Raw genomic sequence first — 20,876 nt, forward strand, 5'->3', positions numbered from 1 at the left:
TAGAAAACTGTGTGTCCTAAAGTATGCACCACAATGTAAGCACAGATGTCACCTTGTTTGAAAGCTATTGTCTCAAACTCTGTACATCACTGTAAGTAAATATGATATGAATAGGTTGTAAGAGTATCGCTGTGGAAGGGAAAAGGTTTTGTGGTGGATGTGTGGGAGTGCTGTATATTGTTTATATGAATTGCTGTGGTCTAGGGCTCTTGTGAAGAGAAGTTCAATAATTAGGGAAAAAAAAAGAAAAAGATAGGATGTAGAATTTTTCCAAGTCAACACATATTCTATATCAAACCTTTAAACCCATCGCTATATGCCATTTTGCTAGTAAGGGATCCCGACATTATATTGGACTTCAATTTTCCGGAAGTTCTGGATCACAGAGTGGTTCAACAATGGCAGCAGAGGAATACTGGTATAGGATACTATTGACAGGTGATATATGGCTGACAGGGAAGTATACAGGGCATATGTCCAGGGTGCATGGTAATGTTTGGATATACTCATAGTGGCAACAATTAAAAACTACAGCTGGGGGGGTACTGGGTTCCTGGCCGGTGGTGCTCTGTCGTGGTCCCTAGGAGAGCAGCAGCAGTCCTCCAGGTGCAGCGGCAAGGACCTCGAAGGAATGAAGGTCCAACAGTGAGCCCCTGATACTAATGACCATGCTTGTGAGCCTATATGCCTGAAATAAGAACAAGGCCTAGATCAGCACTGTGCCTGGGAATTTCCTCCTGACAGCCTTCATGTTACTCAAATGTAGCCAGTCTCGAAGCCAAACTCAGCATGTAAATGCAATGCCTTCCCCCCAGCATGGGACATGACACCTGGGGATGAGCCTCCCTGGCACCGAGGGATCACTATCAACTACCAACTGATGATGCAACTGGAAAATGACCTTGAATTGAAGGTTCGATGCGGAGCAACAGAATATCCCTGTCTATATATAATAACATGACTTTAAAATGCTGTTTGACCTAATGAAAGGGGGAAAAGGAAAGGAGAAATGAGTTTATATGGCTGCGAGTCTCTAAAAAAGAGTCTTGAGGCTGTCAGAAGGATTGCCCTTATGCACAACTGAGCAGAGTCTAAGAGACAGATAAAGTAGATACAATCCCCAGGTATTGGTTCCTTGGAGGGCTAAGAAGACCCACGGGTTCTACGGTCATGGCAGATGGGGTTCACTGCCATGTCAGATGGTCCTTCTTTGGAGCTGGTGTTTCTGTGTGATGAAACTGGACTCAGATGGGATCTCTTTTCATAAGACTTCCATGCTACTTTACTGGAATTGTAGATGGTGTTGGGTTTTAAGATATATTTAGGGGATTTGAATCTCTGGACTGACAATATGATAGCCAGGCCCTGAGCCTCAACAGACTCCAGCTCCTACAATCTGATTTATTGGACTCACCTCACTCAGCTAAGATGGAGTTGAAAAGGACAACCACCACACCATGGAGCCTAGAGTGCCTACAACTGAAAGCAGGAGGATTGCATCCACTATCCATGTGGAATCTGAGCCTCCTCTTGACATAGAGGTGCAACAGACACAACCAATCTAAGGTCCACAGAGAAAAGGTGGCATTGGAGTGGGAAAAGTGGACATGGTGGCTGATGGGTATGGGGAATAGCAGGAAGAGATGAGATGTGGAGGCGCCTTTGGGACTTGGAGTTGCCCTGGACGGTGCTTCAGGGGCAATCACCGGACATTGTAAATCCTCCCAGGGCCCACTGGATGGAATGGGGGAGAATATGGGCCATGATGTGGACCATTGACCATGAGGTGCAGAGATGCCCAGAGATGTACTTACCAAATGCAATGGATGTGTCATGATAATGGGAGTGAATGTTGCTGGGGGGGAGTGGTGGGGTGGGGGTGGTGGGGTTGAATGGGACCTCATATATTTTTTAAATGTAATATTTTTACAAAATCAGTAAAAAAAACAAGAAAAAAAGGGTTATTGTACTATTCTCCTTATATGCAATATATAGAATATGCAAATTTTTCAAGAGAGAAAGTAGATTATAGGTTATGGTGTAGATGGTAGCAGAACATTGTAAATGCAATAATTCCAGTGAATTGTATACTTAAAATTAGTTAATATGGGATATTTTATGTAAATGAAATAAAATGATACATTCCCATATTTCACTTATTAGCTGTTTAACCTTGGGCAAATTATTTAACCACTCTGTGCCTTAGAGTCCTCACCTGCAAAATGGGGATGTTAATAATAACTGACTAAAGGTTGTGAGAATTTAATGAATTTATATATATATATATATATATCACTTAGAATTTGCCTGTCACCTACTAAATCCTTAATAAATATTAAATACTGCATTAAAAACAAAAATTTAGAACCAATATGGTTGCAATAGTAATGTTGGGCTTGAGATCCTATTGTCCAATTCCTGTTTTCCTCATATAATTGCCACTGTTGTATGAATATTGTAGCTCTAGTACATACTGGATAAGCCTTCAAGAGTCAGGGTTGAAAAAAAAAAGTCAAAGTTGATATGAAGAAAATCTAGCTATCTACCAACCATAGATGTAATCCCTGCGAAGAGAGCTATCTGGGACTCAACAGTCCTTACAGGACTTACTGATTTATACAGGACTTTCACTTTCTCTGAGGGAGTTATGATATCCCTAAATTAGAAGTGAAAAACCCAAGGTGATTTTTCCACATTTGGGATTTATTCTTCAACTTTTTTCCTACACTAATATATGTACATTTATTATGGAAAGTAAAATACACTGTATTTAATTTTTAAAATATGTTTGATTAATTTAACTCAACAGGCCTATCCTTTAATATTTTTCCCTGAATTCAATGTTGCTGTTAAAATTCCAGTACAGTGCAGCTTGGGTGACAAAACAGATACCTAATGCAGATTGTTGCCCCTCTAACGATATTTCAAGTGTGTTTCATAGAAAGCTAATATGCTAGTATGGATGTTCTATGACTTTTTAAAAAGGAGTTTTGTAGTTAAATATATTTGGGAAAGACTTTGGAACTGGATATTCTGTTGGCCTCCCACCTCCACCAATTCTCCTGATTCATTTGCCTTGCCATGTTGCTTCTGAAGACTTCATTGCCTGAACTCCCTTGTTCTCCAGCCATTGAGATAGGAGATGGGAGGCTTGGGGGAGAAAATTGAAGATTTCACCTATAAAATAATAGCTGAGCTGTCTTGAAGAATCATTAAGAGTTTGCCAGTCAAAGGAAAGTAAGAAAACACTATAAACTCCCCTATTGCTTTAGACTTAGGGGTGATAATAATGGTGATAATGGATTGTCCTTAATATCATGGTGCTTCATCTTCCCTTGTTTGTTCTGTTATCCCTTCCATGGTTGGGTTAGTAGTTAATGTATTAAAATATCTTTATTTCAATCATTTGAGGTTAACTTATTTTTAAATTTCTCTCCCCTTCCCCCCAGTTGTCTGTTCTCTGTGTCCATTTGCTATGTGTTCTTCTGTGTCCGCTTGCTTTCTTGTTAGTGGCACCTGGAATCTGTATCTCATTTTGTTGCTTCATCTTGCTGTGTCAGCCCTCCATGTATGTGGGGTCAATCCTCGGCAGGCTGCACTTTTTTCATGCTGGATGGCTCTCCTTATGGGGCACACTCCTTGCGCATGAAGCTCCCCTATGTGGGGGACACCCCTGTGTGGCATGTCACTCCTTGTGTACATCAGCACTACACATGGGCCAGCTCATCACTCGGGTCAGGAGGCCCTGGGTTTGAACCTTGGACCTCCCATGTGGTAGGCAGATGCCCTACCCATTGGACTGCCTCCCTGAGGTTAACTCTTGAATCATTTAAGGTAAACTCTGTTTACTCCTGTTACCCTGGAGTTTTAAGATAAAATATAGCAGGTTTCTTTAATACAAAAATTTATAAAGGCTTAAATATGTTAATTGCATTGTGAATCTCTTAAAGGAAACTATTATCTAGCAAAACTTCCCAAAAGCAGTTATTTGAGGAGCCCTTCTAGAAAAAAAAAACAAAACAGATTTTATTCATTTATTTCTATGGACCAGCTCTCAAACTAGTGTTCAAAGGAAATCACTTTTGGAAATGCTGCTTGATGATAATAATGAATCTACCTTTTATTAAATGGTATTTATAAAACATTGCACTAAGTACCTTGATTAACTAAACAGAATCCATAAATACAGATTCCTTTACTATACTATTATAATTAGTAGTCCCACCTTTTAGGTGAGAAAACAACTCAGGAACTTAAAGGCTGTACAGTTTGTGAATGGTGAAGGCAGGAATACACCCAAAGACTTTTTTACTCTAAAGTCTCTGTTGTCAAACCTTTAGGGTCTTGCTTGATTTAAGGTAAGACTGCTGAAGCAATGACTTATTTATCTGAAGGCAGGTACCCAACATAATCAGGCCTTATAAATGAAGACACCTGGGCAATTCAAAGTGGTCCAATTGCCTGGCTCAACAGATTGCTACATATTGTTCAGTAAGTAATCCCCAGTGAATGGCAATGACTCAAGTGAGGATTTTGTAAACCCAGAAGATTACTGTAACTCTGGAGGCTCCAAACTTACTACCTAGGAATGTAACATTTTATTTAATATGTTTTATGTTGATGTCTCATTAAATTGAAGATAACTTATTCTTACCTATTGGGGCCTGGAGGGTAGGGAAAACATTATTCTTCAGTATGTTTTCTCAAGGCTCAGCATGGTACCTGTCAGATTGTAAACACTCCATAAAGAGTACCTATTATAATTTTTGTTATACAATGCTGTCTCTATAAAGTTCAATGTGGTATAGATTTCCATGGACTTCATATTTAGTATTAAGTTCTCCATATCCATTTTCTTATCATATATTTATGCCTTTTTTAACAACTTTATTTCAAATGAAGTGTACTAGGGTAACGGTATGCATATATATAGTGTCTGTGTATGTATGCTTGTACACACTCATGTCATGACTTACTCAGAATGTCCAAGTGTGTAGGTAATAGAAAGTTTTCTTGATGGAGGTGAATGAACAGTGAATATTTATTTCCTAGAAGACATGGGTAGAAATCTTCTGCTGAGGTGGTATTGAGCTTAAAAATGAGTTTGGTTACATTCAGAATAATTATGTGTTCATTTAAATCAAATAACTTTGACTTCTTTTGCCTATATAATTCTAAGTTTAACCTGGTATTCACAGAAATTTAAAAATCAATTTTCTTGCTTCTAAGCTTAAGTCCTTGTTGCTGTGGGTGATAAACTCTTGTCTTGCCACACTTTCTGCCACCTTCTTGATTTTTGCCACATCTGGTTATCAGGCTAACATTTAGTTCATTTTTCTCTACATTAAGTTATGCTATTTTCTTAGTTATGTCAGTAAAAAGAATTTATTGGAAAATGGGGAAAAGAACAGAACATGCTGAGAAATGGGAGAGAAGGACAGAAATACTAACCGAGATTTGATGCAGACTTCTCTAGGCATAGAGAATGAGATTGGGTTTTTGTGGTTACCTTTTAAGTTATTTTTATTCCTTCCCTTGGAAATGCTAAGGGGAGGGACACCAAGTGTTTATTGGTTACCCCAACAGTGGTAGGGAGCAATGGTGAGGATTGTTTGGAATATCCAGGGCCTCTCAGCAGGGATCTCAAGGTCAAGATCAAGGCCTTAGCAAGGTCTTGTGACCATATTGTCTGTTGGCCATGTTGTGGCTCATCATTTCCTTGTTTCCCTGTATTAACCTGCCTCAGAGACTTCATACCTTTATTCTTAAAGGGGTGTGGAGAAGTTATGGCCATTCTTCTGTAGTTACTTCTTGGCAGTTAAGGCAGCAGTCCCTGCCAGACAGGGCATAAAACTCTCTGGCAATTCTATTGAGGTTGAGAGAAGACATAGCCAGCATCCTGGTTGGAATGCGATGAAATTCTCACATAATTAAGGCATCAATTCTGGTAGAAATAAAAATTGGTATTTTGAAGATGCATGGCCTTATTAAAAGGGTAAAGAAGATAATGAATGGTAGGGGGGCCTAAGAAAAGGACCAGCCATGATATACTAGACCACAAGAATGAGAAAGGACCGGGGACTTCAGAAACTGCATCCTCATAGCATTGGGGGAAAATAGCATTTTTCCTTGAGCTCTTTTATGCTGTTGGTTAACTCTAAGGAGAGATTGTGGTAGACCTGCTGGGTTTGCATATAAACGCCAACACCCCTTCTCACAGCAATAGTTATATATAGGACACCTAAGAGACATAAGAAGACAGACACTGCCCTAGACATAAACTCACAAAGACAGTATAAGCAAAAATAAGACAAGCATATGGCAAACAAAAAAAAAGATAGTACTTAAGAGAACCATTCCTTTATTTGATAGTCATGTTCATTAACTATTTAGAAAATAAATTAAGTTTACCAGGATGTTTAACATATTCGATATCCCTCTGCATGTGATTTAGAATAGAAAAGATACCATCATAATCATTAGGCCTATAGGTAGAGTACTTAATATTAATTAATGCACATGTTCCTCTGAGATGCAATTAATATTATATATCTAAGCTAAAGGTTTACAATACAAAACATGTTATCTCTCATTGGGAGCAGGCCATAATGCCAATTATGTTTAAGTTCTACTCAGAGTACACTGGTAAGGCTCCAATGACTCACCAGCCTGGTGCATAGCACCTTCAGAACTATTAAACAGAGCCAGTCTGGAGGCAATGTACATTGTACATCTGGCCATATCCAGCCATCGTGAGCCATTGCAGGGGTCTGAAACTGCAACATACTCTCCATCCACTTCAGGAGCATGTTAAGAGATAGAGTAAAATAAAATAAGATAAGATAAAATAAAATAAAATAAAAAATATGGTAGACACATTTATTGTTTTAGAGGTCAGTGACCAACCTAGCCAACAACTCAAATGGAGAAGCCCCATGCAAGGTATTTGAGCCTGGCTTGAATGTACAAGAGATTTTGACAATACTGAAGTGTATCTCTTTTGATTTTTATACATTTTCTAAACACATCCAAAGCATTTTATAACATATTAAATGAACTTTACATTTTAATACTTTGGTTTTTACTTCTACACCTTTAACATGATTTTAATTAACAGGTATTATGTATGAGTAGTACAGAAAAAGCTACTTTCCCAATTATTTTATGAAAACTGAAGATTCTCAATGGAATCAAGGTTACCTTTCCTTACTACCACTTTTTTGTTTGTTTATTATTATTATTATTATTTTTTTACTTTTTAAAAAGTACTTTAGATTACTTAAATTTTATATTAAAAATATAAGGGATTCTAATATGCCCCAATCCCTACCCCTCCCACACTTTCCCACATTAACATCCTACAATAGTGTGGTACGATTGTTACAATTGATGAACACATATTGGAGTATTCCCCCTAAGTGTGGATTACAGTTTACATTACACTCTGTCTCACACAATTTTGTAAGTTATGGCAAAATATGTAATGGTCTGTATTCATCATTGCAATGTCATTCAGGACAAGTTCAAGGTCCCAAACTGCCCCCATATTACACCTATTTTTTCCTCTTCCTCCCTTCAGAACCTCCGGTGGCCATTGCCTCCACACCAATGATAAAAGTTCTTCCATTGTTAGAATAACAGTAAGTCTATAATAGAAAAACAGTAAGTCTACTCTAGTCCACTGTTCATTCCCCAATCCTGAGGATTCTGGGATGGTGATGCTCACTCTGCCTCTAATTGAGAGGGGGCTTAGATCCCATAGGGCTGATGGATGGAATTATCTTGCTTGCAGTTGCAGGCTTTCTCTGTTCCTTGAGAAGGTCATTGTCCATTATCATCATGACAGTTTTCCTGGGTGAGTCCAAGGAAATGAACAGTAGGTTGTGCAACTCTGTTGAGATTCAGGGCTAAGCTGGCACATGGACAGCCCACAGATTTAAGTCTCTTGGACATAAACCTATCAACACTAGTAATAACTATAGGTTTACATAGAAAGTACAGAAGAGCCATGTGTAGGAAAACCATAAATGAGTACAACTCTGTCACACTAGGGAGCATAAGTTCCAAAGGATTGTCCGCTGGCCAGGTGCCAAACTCCTGAGCTATTTGCCCTGCCTCTAGTGTCTGGATGTCTTTAGATCTCTCAGGAACCCTGTTATTTGAGACAATATTTCCTGTGGTAGTCAAAGAGATCCTGCTGAGATGTGCATACAGGTTAACTCTGGAATGACTTCCTGACTAACTCTGAAAAGTTAAGCCAGAAAAACTCATTTGTAGTTATCTTTTCCCCTTTTGCTCACCATCATTTTAATATGTAGATTGAGGTGGCCTCTGATAGATTTCCCTGTTATGAAGTTCATTTTTGTTATTAATATCAATTTAGGCTTCTAATTAATAATGGCTTCCTGGAATTAGCCTTTCAAAGGCTTCAGTTTAGAAGATGCTTTCACAAACTTCTTGTAACTAGAAGTCACTTTACCTTTAAACAACCTTAGTAAATTACAGTTAAAACCAACGAAGTTTACTTCATTATTTAAGAGAGGGCAGATCTTCATTTCCTTCTTTAAATTAATTTCATTAAATACAAACAACTTTCATCTTAATGATTTAATACATATAATGTTAATTTATTTAATTGGTATTCTATAAACCTAGGTAGGTTACACCCAAGCTAAATAAAATTTAAACCATTATAGTTTATGCAGGAATTGTTCTTTTCCTTCCTTTATAGGGTGCTTAAAACCCCTTCTCTTTAATAAAATCCTAACACTGTGAATAATCTTAATAGGATACTGAACTGCTGTGTTCTTTATAGGGGGCTTAAAATCTCTTTTCTTTAATAAAAGTTCTAAAACTGAATCATCTTAAAAACATACAGACTTTTATTCTATAATGCATTATATTTAATTCATTTTAATTATAATTTAGAAAAGATCTTTCATATCTTTCAATGACTTTTCCTTTACTTACAGAAATTTAGTAATGGGATTAGTTACCACTCTTATTTTAAGACTGTCAAAAGGTTTAAATTGGAGAATTACAGGACAAACTGATTTTTAATTCCCTAGCCCAGAAAATAGAGTTTTAATCTGCCACACCAAGCCCCTCCCTCAGAGCTCTTGGAAATAGAAGGCCCTGGGAACTGGTAGGTCTAAGAGCATAGAAAAATATTTTTCTCTTTCCCAGTAGTTTCTATATTCATATTTCTCTATGACCTTTCCATCCCACTTAGCCTAATTTGGGCACCAGGAATATTCATTTACATATAAAATCACATAGTTAATGTTTAAAAATTTGAATAGAGCTCTTTTAAGTGGTTTCTTTTCTTAATTTGATAGTACCATCCTAGTGTATGAAGGTATAAAATGAGCAAATGGACAGGTATAAATAGAAATCTAGACACAAAAACACAACTCACTAAAATTACCTAACACCTTCAATCTTTTACAAAATACTTTTAACTGTAAAATAACATTTAAAAGATCTCTTTGGTGGCTGCTGATGGTAGGGAGATGGAAGAAGAGATATGGTGTGGGGGCATTTTCAGGATTTGGAGTTGTCCTGGGTGGTGCTGCAGGGACAGATGCTGGACGTTGTGTGTCCTGCTGTGTTCCACTGGGTGGACTGGGGGACAGTGTGAACTACAATGAGGACCACTGTCCATGTGATGCAGCAGTGCCCCAGAATGTATTTTCCAGGTGCAGTGGATGTGCCACGATGGTGGAAGAGATTGTTGATGTGAGAGGGGTGGGGTAGGTGGGGTGGGGGTATAAGGGGACCTCATATTTTTTGAATGTAACATTTAAAAGAAAATGAAGAAGAAGATAAAAATAAATAATAAATAAAAGATCTCTTTGAGGGATATTTCTAATTACTCTCATTTTCACTGTGACCATGCAGTTTTGCACAATAATTTCATTCCTTTTGGTTATTTGCTTATAATCAAACTGTCCCCAGTGTTTTAAAATACAATTTTCATTTACTTCAGAAATTTGCTTATTTCAACATTTTGACTTTGGCAGTCTTTGGATGAAAAACACTAATTCCAGTATATTCTCACTGAGGTCATTGAAGGCTTGGGCAAACCTGATTTTTCTCACTACTGGTTGCTTTTATGAACAGCAACATTTGAGGTGGGAGGTTTCCCCCACTCCTCAGTTCTGGGAGATAACAGGACTCCAGCAGCCACTGGACTGGAAGAGTGGAAGTTCAGCCCTGAGGGTCTAGAATTCCACCAAGCAGCAAATTATTCCACACTTGGAGTCATGAGAAAAAGCAGGGTTATTGGCACCAGTGGAAGGACAGGAGACAGGGTGTCCCAATTTTACTTTCCCCTAAGACATAATGGGCCGAAATTGTCATGAAATAATCATAAGCAAAGCCAGTTGGTGAGGCTAGACCTGAAGTAACCATCAACAAAGGCAAACTCAGTTTAGAATTATCATCACAATAGCTGAAGTCTAAGGGAGAGGTGAAGCTAGTCACAAAATAACCATAATCAAATGTAAGTTTAGTCTAAATTACCATTACTATAACAAACACAAGCTAGACCTAAAGTAACCATAAACAAACATAAGTTAGCTTAAGATTACCATTACAATAGGTTCTAGGCTAAATCCATCCAGTTATAGTGTTGTGGCATCAGAGAGAAGTGGGTGATCATGTATTGAAGGCTAGGATGTAGGAATTCCCTGAGAAGGAAGATTTATTTTGACTGGCTGGACCCAGCAGACTCTTGTCCAAAAAGACAAGCCTGAAGTAGGGCCTTTAGGTAATTTTTATACAAAAGACACAGGGGGTGGGGCCAGGAGAGTTGTAGGAGTCAAAAAGACTTTGCTAGTTTTTTTTTTTTTTAGGGTTTAGGGGTTTGTTTGAATACCAGTTAAGCTTGAATTAACATATCACCCACATTCCAGGTAAACTTAAATTAACATATGGCTCACATTCCAGGTAAGCTTGAAGTAACATATCACCCACATTCTGTCTGGATGTAAGTTTGAATACACATTCAGTCTATGTCCTTTCTGAATATTCAAAACCTATAGGATCTATATCACTTATATGGCTTTCCAGAAACTAGGCAAACTTGGATACAGAATTAGATAAGTTTGAATTCATGCACTGGCTATATTATCTCCCCCCTTTGATGCCTCCTTAAGTCTGCTAAGCTTTGGCATCATGATTTTCAGAGTTATGTGGTGGGTGGCCTTCTGTGTTCTCACTGCATTATTTATTAAAGTGTGTACTCTAGTTATTAGTAAGAGGAGGAAGCAGGGAAGTATAATGAGAGCATGGAATGAGAGCATTCCAGTTGTTCATTACCATGATTGCTTATTTTTTTCTGTTAATTTTTTATTAAAGATTTATTTTAATTATTTATCTCCCCTTTTCCATTTGCTTGCTGTCTGCTCTCTGTGTCCATTCACTGTGTGTACTTCTGTGTCTGCTTGTCTCCCTTTGTTGTATCATCTTGCTGTACCAGCTCTCCATGTGTGTGGGCCATCAGCTCTCCATGGGTATGGGCTGTAAGCTTTCCACAGGTGTGGGCCAGCTTGCATTCACAAGGAGGCCCTGGGAAGCAAACTCAGGGCCTCCCATATGGTAGATGGGAGCCCAGTCAATTGAGCCACATCTGCTTCCCTTTTTGCATTAAATTTTCAGAAGGGCCTAATGATAAAGTTTCTGGGAACATCTGGGGCTTCTCTTGGCTTCTGGAAGAAGTCTTCTTCCTAGTGGTGGAATCCTGGGGAGATTTTTTCCTAGGTTCCAGATCTGTCTAATGATTTCCTACCTTACTATCCTGCCCTTGTTTTTATCCTATAGATAATTTACACCTTTAATATTAAAGGGAGGTGACCGTTTTCCTGTAGCTACTTCCTGCTGGTCAGGGGTAGTCAGCCATACCTGACAAGGTGTGAATCTCTCTTGCTATTTTATCTCAGTTGTAGGAAGATGGATCTGGTATCCTGGGCAAAGCTGGATGAAGTTTTCTTATGGTTAACAAGATGTTGATTCTGGAAGAAATAAACTTAATACAAATTTTGAGAACATATGGCTCCACTAAGAGGACATGTGACTAGAGAGGTAGAAAAGCCTGCAAAGGCTGAATTTTCCTAAAGTTTGTGGGAAACAGTATTTTTCTTTGAGTTATTTTATGCTGTTGGCTAACATCAGAGAGAAATTGAATAGACAACGCGGTTAGGTAGAAATTGTTAATAATAGTTCCTATGGTAGAGGAGAGGAATGAGAAGAGTCATTTCTCTTTTCAGTTAAGCTAAAGAAGATGAAAAGAGGCAAGTTGTTTTTTGTTGTTTTTTTTAAAGGGAAGTCTGGTTTGCCTTTCCCCTAGCTATAGGTATTTGGGCTAGAGTTAGAGGGAACGGTTGATTTTGACATAGACATTACTTAGCTTTGTTTTTTGAAGAGGTATCTCAGGCTGTCCAATAACTGGCATTCCTGTGTTCTGTCAGCTGCTTCAGGTGAACTGGCACTCTCTTGGGCAGCTGACTTTATTCAGGATTAGTGCTCCAAGCTGGACATTCTTTTAACTTTAATAGCTGTGGAAATGGTCAGAACTACAGACTAAATTTTATTGTTTTTAAATATTTTGTCTCTGAGCAACTCTTGGTAATTTTTTTTTACTGTTTTTATCAGGCTTTGTATTTTGAAAACCCATTTGGCTAAGTTGGTTAGGGAATCCCTCCGCAGATGAGTGCTTTAGTGAATTTTTATGAAGGACTGTCCACTGCACTTCTCCTGGCAGGTAGACTCAAGTATTTTTAACAAGCCACCCATCAGTTTCCAGGGTGAACCCCAGGCTAGCTGCCCTGGTTTGTTTGCACTGGGTATACTGTGGAACTTCAAGTACTGGTACAGGTGCTGGAATAAGGGGTCGGAGGGGAAGCTGGGTTTGTGCTACCACTTTAGCAGCTGGGTTAGCTTGAGAATTTCTTTTTGCCATAGCAGTGTTTGTTTTCTGATGCCCTGGAAATGCATAACTGCTATTTCCTGAGGAAACAGTATGGCTTCTAAGAAAATCTAGGAATTTTGCCTGTGTTTAATAGGTGTTCCATTGTTAGTAAGCAAGACTTGTTCTTGTTACACAGCAAAGTGAGCTTGAAGAACAAGGAGAGCATACTTAGAGTCTGTGTAAATATTAGCCCTTTTCCCAGATGCTGGCTTTAAACTTCAGATAAGGGCAATTAGCTCTTCTTTCTGGGCTGAAGTTTCAAGGGGAAGAGCTTTGGCCTCTATGTTTTCAAACTGAGAATCCACTGCAATGTTTGGGTTCACAAGAGGCTCATTTTTTAGATCTGGCCTGCTTGAGTAGTTTTGGTTAAAAGTTTTAAGGCAGGAGGGGAGAAGGGGTTTTTCAAGATCTGATTTTGGGGCCTCTACTAGTAGTAGGGTGGCTGGGTTGAGAGTTTAACACACCCTTATTTACACATTGGGTGTTTTTAGTAATTGAGCCTGGTATTAATTAACTGGCTACCTGTAAGCCACTGGTGGCCCTCAGCTCAAGCACATGCTTCACCTGGTGTGTGGGGTGAAGATTGTGAGAGGGTGACCACAAGTTAATTTGATGACTTTGTAATTAAAAGGCTGTTGGCACCACTGTTTTCAGGCAAGGTGACCTTTTTTTTTATTTCACAGACATGTTTATTAATTATTTAGAAAATGAAGTTGACCAGGATTTTTAACATATTCAATGTTTTTCTGCATGTGATTTACTAGAAGTATTACCATAATCATCAGACATATATTTAGAATAGGATATAGGTAAAGTATTTAATATTAATTGATGTACTACACAATGCAAAAATTTCTCCTTGAGTTGTAAATTCATAGCTTAAATTTCAGGTTTGCAATACCATACAGGTTATCTCTCCATGGAAGCAAGCTATAGTGCTGTGTTTAAATTCTACTCAGAATACTCTGGTATTTGTTGCTCCATTTTGTAGTTTTTCACAGAAACAGCAGCGCTGTTGACCCTAGAGAGAAGCTAGAAAGGTAGGTTCCAGTATTTTCTGGCCTGGTGCACAGTGCTCTTTGGCATTATGAAACAGTGCCAGTCTGGAGGTGATATCCATACACATTTGGCTGTAACAAGCCATTGTTGGCTGCTGCAGGAGTTTGAAACAGCAAAGTACTTCCTATGCATTTCAGGAACATGACCAGAGACATAGTAAATACTTTTATTGTTTTAGGGGTCAGTGACCAAACTAGCCAATAACTCATATGGAGAAGTACCCTGCATTGTATTAGACACCTGATTTGAGTGCACAAGAGAGTTTAACAATGCTGAAGTCTATCTCTTGATTTTCATATACCTTTTAAACATTTTTAATGCAATGTGTTATATATTAAATGAGCTTTTAGTACTTTGCTTTTTAACTTCTACACTTTTACCATGAAGATATTAATTACACAGGTATTTTACTTTAGCAGTAGAGGAAAAACTACTTTTTCTATGTTTAAAATGAAAACTGAAGATTACCAATGGAATTAAGGTAACTTTGTATTACCACCACTTGAATATGCACATTGAGGTGACTTCCAGACAGGTTTTATTGCTATGAAGTTACTTTTTGCCATTAACATCCATTTAGGTTTTTAGTTAATAATGGCTTTTTAGAACCAGCTATTTAAATGCTTCAGTTTAGAAGATGCTTTTACAAACTCTTTATAATTAACCAAAATTATGCAGACTGGTTCATTCACCTTAGGTTACAATTAGCAACCAATAGGTTTTATTTTACGCATTTAGGAGAGAGCAAATCTACATTTCATCAACTTAATTTCATTAGATATGGACTTAGAATTTTTATAATATTAAAGACTTAATATTTAATTTTAATTTATTAACTTGGTATTTTATAAGCCAAAGAGATAATACCAAAACTAAATAAAATGAAACTGTTATAATTTCTACAAATAATTTATTATTATTTATTTTTTTACAGGGGCCTAACCCCTTGTAATATACACTGATTCTTAATTTTTTCTGCTTAGAACAGTTTTAATTTGTTACATCTAGTCTTTCTTTAATTCAGGCTCTAGGAATATTCATTATATATATAACTGTGTATTTAATTTTTAACAATAATTTGATATTATTATCCTAATATATGAAGATACACACTGAGCAAATAGGCAGACATGAATAGTTTGACATGGAAACACAATTTAGTTACTTAAAACTTTCCTTTTTCATCCTTTTTTACAAAACAAGTTCAATGGTAAAACAACATTTGAAAGAGCTCCCTGAAGGCTTTCCTTTGTGGGCTTCTCCAAACTGGAGATTTGCCATTTCCCCTCTTTGTGGCTTTCTTAATTAATGGCTTATAACTAAGATGTTTCCAATGCTATGATACAGTTTTTCTTTGCTTCAGAACCATAAGCTGAGGCAAGCAGTGGGGTCAGACTTGCAGTAACCATAAACGAAGGCAAACTCATTTTATAATTACCATCAAAATAGTGTAAGTCTAAAGGCTAGGTGAAGTTAGTTATAAAATAACCATAATTAAAGGTAAGATTGTTATAATTACCATTACTATAGGAAGCACTAGATAGACTTGAAATAGCCATAAACAATGGTAAATTAGTTTTAAGTTTACCACTACAATACCTGAAATCTAGGCTATATATACTCCATTGTAAGAATTTCAGTTATTATTATTATTTTGCTGTTTTATATATAAAGGCACTTATACAATGATTTCAACTCCTAGTTTCTAGAAATATTTTACTTAAAATCGATTTTGGGGGAAGCAGACTTGGCCCAGTGGATAGGGCATCCGTCTACCACATGGGAGGTCTGTGGTTTAAACCCTGGGCCTTCTTGACCTGTGCGGAGCTGGCCCACGTGCAGTGCTAATGCACTCAAGGAGTGCCCTGCCATGCAGGGGTGTCCCCCGCGTGGGTGAGCTCCATGCGCAAGGAGTGTGCCCCATAAGGAGAGCTGCCCAGCATGAAAGAAAGTTCAGCCTGCCCAGGAATGGCACTGCACACATGGAGAGTTGACACAGCAAGATGACACAATTAAAAGAAACACAGATTCCCACACCGCTGACAACAGAAGTGGACAAAAACAAGAACATGCAGCAAATGGACACAGAGAACAGACAACTGGGGGGAGGGGGAGGAAGGGGAGAGAAAAAAATTTAAAAAATAATAACATAAAATAAAATCAATTTGGGCACATTTATTTATTAACTAAGGAATTAAAACAATTTTTAAGTAATAACTTTGTGTAATTTTTCTTTTTCAGCAATTAAATAAATTTCCCTTGTGATTTATGCATTAAATCCATTAGCAAGATGGTATTGGCATTTAAAGATTAAATTTTAGGTTACCTTTCACTGTTATCCAACTTGTAACAAGTGAAACTCAAATCTGATTTCCTAGGCACATGCAAACTGACAAAGTGAAACACGGATTTAAAAGTTGAACACAAGGTTATGCACAAATTAAAATGGAAGAATTTTATACCTTTAGCTTTTCTAGAAACTCTTTGACCTTAATTGATGGCACATGAGGTTACTTTCTTTTGATCACTATTTACACCATTCATAGGCATGACTTAGTTTAAACTGAGAAGTTTGAAGTTTATTTCCTCATTTCTCTAAGAAGACGGGACATGAGGTTTCTAGGTCTCAGATCTATCTGCTCCCTTTTTTTGTGTGTGTGCTGGTTTAACTGGAGTTCAGGGTTCCACATAGTGGCTGCTCTGTGGCCATGTGGACCAGTAACAGGAAAAGCTTCCTGATTCCTTAGGAGAGACTCGCATGGATAGCCTGCTGGCTTGCCTGAAGCCGTCTTATCATTCTAGGAAGTATGAAGAGACAGCCTTTTTGTCAATTAACCTGGCATCCCAGAGTTCCAGCCTAACCAAAGTTCACCATTTCACACAATTCAATATCACCATTTGGAGGCTTGAAAACATACATTGGAATCAAATAAATGGACAAACACTTAAGAGCCATGGCAAACAGACAGCAACACAAAACCCATCAATTTGCTTATTATTTCTGTTTCTCTTCTACAGCTGTTTCTAAGTTTTCTATTTTTTACTTTCATTTTTAGGAGGTTTCTTTGTTTAAGTTTTGGGAAGTGCTGTCATAGGCTATGGGGAGGTGACTTATCTTTCCTTAATGCATACAGGGGGAACTAAATTACAACTAGTTAATTATTGGAACCTTAGCGAGGTGGAAATTCTAACAGGACTCTTTGCCTACCCTTGTTGTTTACAAAACAAGCTCAATGGCAATCCAGCATTAAAATTAAAATTAAAAGACATTTCTGGCTAAACTTCTCTATTGCTCAATTAATATTCAGACTAAGCTTTATCACAAAAACCAATTCATTTCTCTGTAACCAAAATCTTTCAAATTCAGACCAATTCTTCAGGATGCATCCCAATGGAAAGCACTGGGATACTGATGCATCATTTCCTATGGCAGCAGAGGGAGAGGGGGAGGGTGAGGGTGAGGGGTAGGGAGGGTAGCCAAAATTAAGGCACAAGAGGCAGTAGGCCTTTTCCTTAAAGGGAGCTAGGGAGTGGGCCTTAAGCCCATCAACATCTCTCCCACGGTAACCAAACTTTCACTATTGTATTGAAGGTGAATCAGATGACAACCCATTGCCAGCTAAAACCAAACATCTGATTTTTTTTCCTTTTCAGACCTGGAGAAGATGGCTTCTCCCCAAACTATTTTGGGGGTACTATGGTCCTCTTGGAAGTTGAGTAGGGCCCCATTCTAATATTCACATTTAGACTTTTCTTACACTATGCCCCTGGGGGTCTTACCCATCTGGTATGTGGAGCTCCTTTTTCATTCCCAGGCTTTTCTTTAGACCCTTCAGTGCCCCTGGTTTCTTCCAGGAGGGCTCTGGCAGAGTCCACAACCTGATTCTGGACTAAAAGGGGTCCAGGGGTACTCTGGGCTGGGGTTCACCTTGGCTCTCCCAGCTTCCTCAGAGGCATTCAAGAGGGACGAAGAAATGCTGCTGTCTCTGGCCCTCATAGTGATCCCAGATGAGCCCCCAGAATATTGTGACATCAAAAAGAAGTTGGTGATCATGTATTGAAGGCTAAGATGCAGGAATTCTCTGAGAAGGAAGATTTATTATGACTCACCCTGGCTGGGCAGACTCCAGTCCAAAGAGCCAAACCCGGAGTAGGGCCTTTAGGCTATTTTTATACAAAAGACACATAGGTTGTGCCCAGGACAGGTTTAGGGGTCAAAAGACTTTGTTAGTTAGTTTTGGTTTTTTTTTTGTTTTTTTTTTTTTAGGATTTAGGGGTTTGTTTGAATACCAGCAAAGCTTGAATTAACATATCGCCCACATTCTGTCTGGATATAAGTTTGAATATACACATCCAGTCTACATTGTTTCTGAATATTCAAAGCCTATAAGGTCTATATCACTTAACTGACTTTCCAGAAACTAGGCAAACTTGGATACAGAATTACATAAGTTTGAATTCATGCACAGGCTACATTAATTGCAATTTCAGGTATTATCTTTTACTGTTTTATGTAAAGGCATCCATATAATTATCTTAAATCTTAGTTACAATTTCCAGTAAGTTTTCACTTTAAAAACAAATTGGTCCCTTTTGTTTATTAACTAAGCAACTAAAATAATTTTATTAGTAAGAACTTTGCTAAGTTTCTCTGATTTTTCAGCAGGTGAATTAATTCCACTTGTTATTTCTTTTATATATCAAATTCAATGTCAATATATTATTGACATTTAAAGACTCATTTTTAGATTACCTTTCACCATTATCCAATTTGTAACAGATGAACACCAAATCTGATTTGTGAGTTCCTGACATGAGCAAACTAACAAATTTAAAGCAAGTACAGATTAGAAAAGGGCAGAATTTTATGCTCTTACTTTAGCTTAGGGAAAGACTTGACTTTAACATCACCTAGATGCAAAGCTCCCACTGTCCATGGCAAAAACCTCATTTAGGACCTTTGAGCTTAGTTCCTCCAGGAAAATCCCTTGGAAGCTGCTAAATCCAGAGATAAGAGGTCCAGAGAGGTGATGCCCCTGGCATTATATGAATTAGGGTTGCTCTGGGGACTACATTCCATTAATTCCATCCCACAAGGAGTAAAACCCTGCAAGCCTTTTTCACTGGAAGGATTGGAATGTTACAAGAAATAGGCAGGGATCTAGGAAAGCCAGGAACCTTTTAATTATAACTGATGACAGATGAAGAGGTTTCTTATTCTACAGGGAGATTTAGTAAATGGAGTGCATTTCTTCATCCTTTTAAGGGGACAAAATCACATGGTCTCTGGCCCTCAGATCTGTCTGAACTCTCCTTTTCTCTTACATAAGTTTAACTGGAATTCAGGATCCCATAAATAGCCCATTCTCAGCCATACTGCAGCCACATGGGGTGGCAGGAAAAGATTAGCTCTTTCTTTTTAGACCACAACTAGGCAGGTTGTCCCAATTTCTGAGAAGGCACTCGAGTGGGGAGTCTGCTGAAATGCTGGAAGAGCCACCCATTATCCTAGGGTAGGATAAAAAACACTTGTCTGTCTGGATGGCATCCCATCACTAGACTTGGTTGAATGGATTACTCACTAATCCAGCATCTTGGAGAGTTTGGTAGCCCTACTTGCTGTCCCCAGATTCTGGGGATTTTGATTTTTATGCCTCTGCATGTCCCCAGAGTCTTGGTCATGGGAACATCTCGGTCTGGTTCCAAGACAGCAATGCCCATTTTTTGACTTTCCCCCTAGAAAAGGAACTGGCTAGGGACCTTTAGGCACTTTTGCCTACTTTGCAGATGGCTATAAGAGAATTTAGCTCATGGCAACTCCTAGGGTCTGAATTCTGCAGTTAAATCCAACAGTAAAAGCCCTTCTAAAAAAATAGATTAAAAAAATTTTCTCCCCCCTTCACCCCCATTGTCTGCTCTCTGTGTCCATTCATTGTGCATTCTTCTGTCTGTTGTATTCTCATTAGGTGGCTCCAGGAACCCATGCTGGGACCTTACAGAGCAGGAACAAGGTAATCATTCTCTTGCATCACTTCAGCTCCCTAGTTCATTTTGTCTCATATTTTCTCTTCTCTGTGTCTCTCTTTGTTGCATCATCTTGTTGCATCAACTCTCTGTGTGTAGCACCACTCCTGGCCAGGCTGCGTTCCTGGGTGGAGCAGCACTCCTTGTGTGTGTGGGGGGGCACTCCTTGTGCAGGGGGCACCCCTGTGGAGGGCAGCACTCTTGCACACAGCAGCATTTAGCATGGGCCAGATCACCATATGGGCCAGGAGGCCATGGGTGTTAAACCCTGGACCTGCTATATGGTAGGTAAAACCTCTATTCATTGAGCAGTATCTGCATCCCAAAACTAGAGATTAAATTTCCCTGTCTCTTGCCAACAAACAGCCTTAGGGCATCCCCTGAGACAATTGCAGACTCTTCCCATATATGTGAAGAAGCAAAATCTCAGGGTACTACTGAGGGTGGGGCTCATACCTCACTAACAAATGAATTTTCAGTTTCTAACACATTCTAAAGCACTTCACAAAACACCTCACAGACCCAATATGAGGACATTTGCAGCTGAAAGACTAAAGGCACTTGGAATTAAAAGGAGTTAACTAAATAAAACAACAAAGGAGTTAACTAGTGGTCTAAGGAAGCCATACAATGGGTGATAGCTATTCTGAACACAGAGAAGGTCTGGTAAACTCTTCACAGACTCCTGCTCAACTTAAGCCACATGCCTAGTCGAGTCTCCAGGGTGGTTTCACCTGCCACACTGAACTTCCTTGGATCTGCATGGTGTGGGGGTTCACCGCTACCATATCCAAAAAGGGAGCCAGTAGTCTGGGCAGACTGA

The sequence above is a fragment of the Dasypus novemcinctus genome, chromosome X, assembly GCF_030445035.2.
Source record: "Dasypus novemcinctus isolate mDasNov1 chromosome X, mDasNov1.1.hap2, whole genome shotgun sequence".
Classification (NCBI taxonomy): domain Eukaryota; kingdom Metazoa; phylum Chordata; class Mammalia; order Cingulata; family Dasypodidae; genus Dasypus; species Dasypus novemcinctus.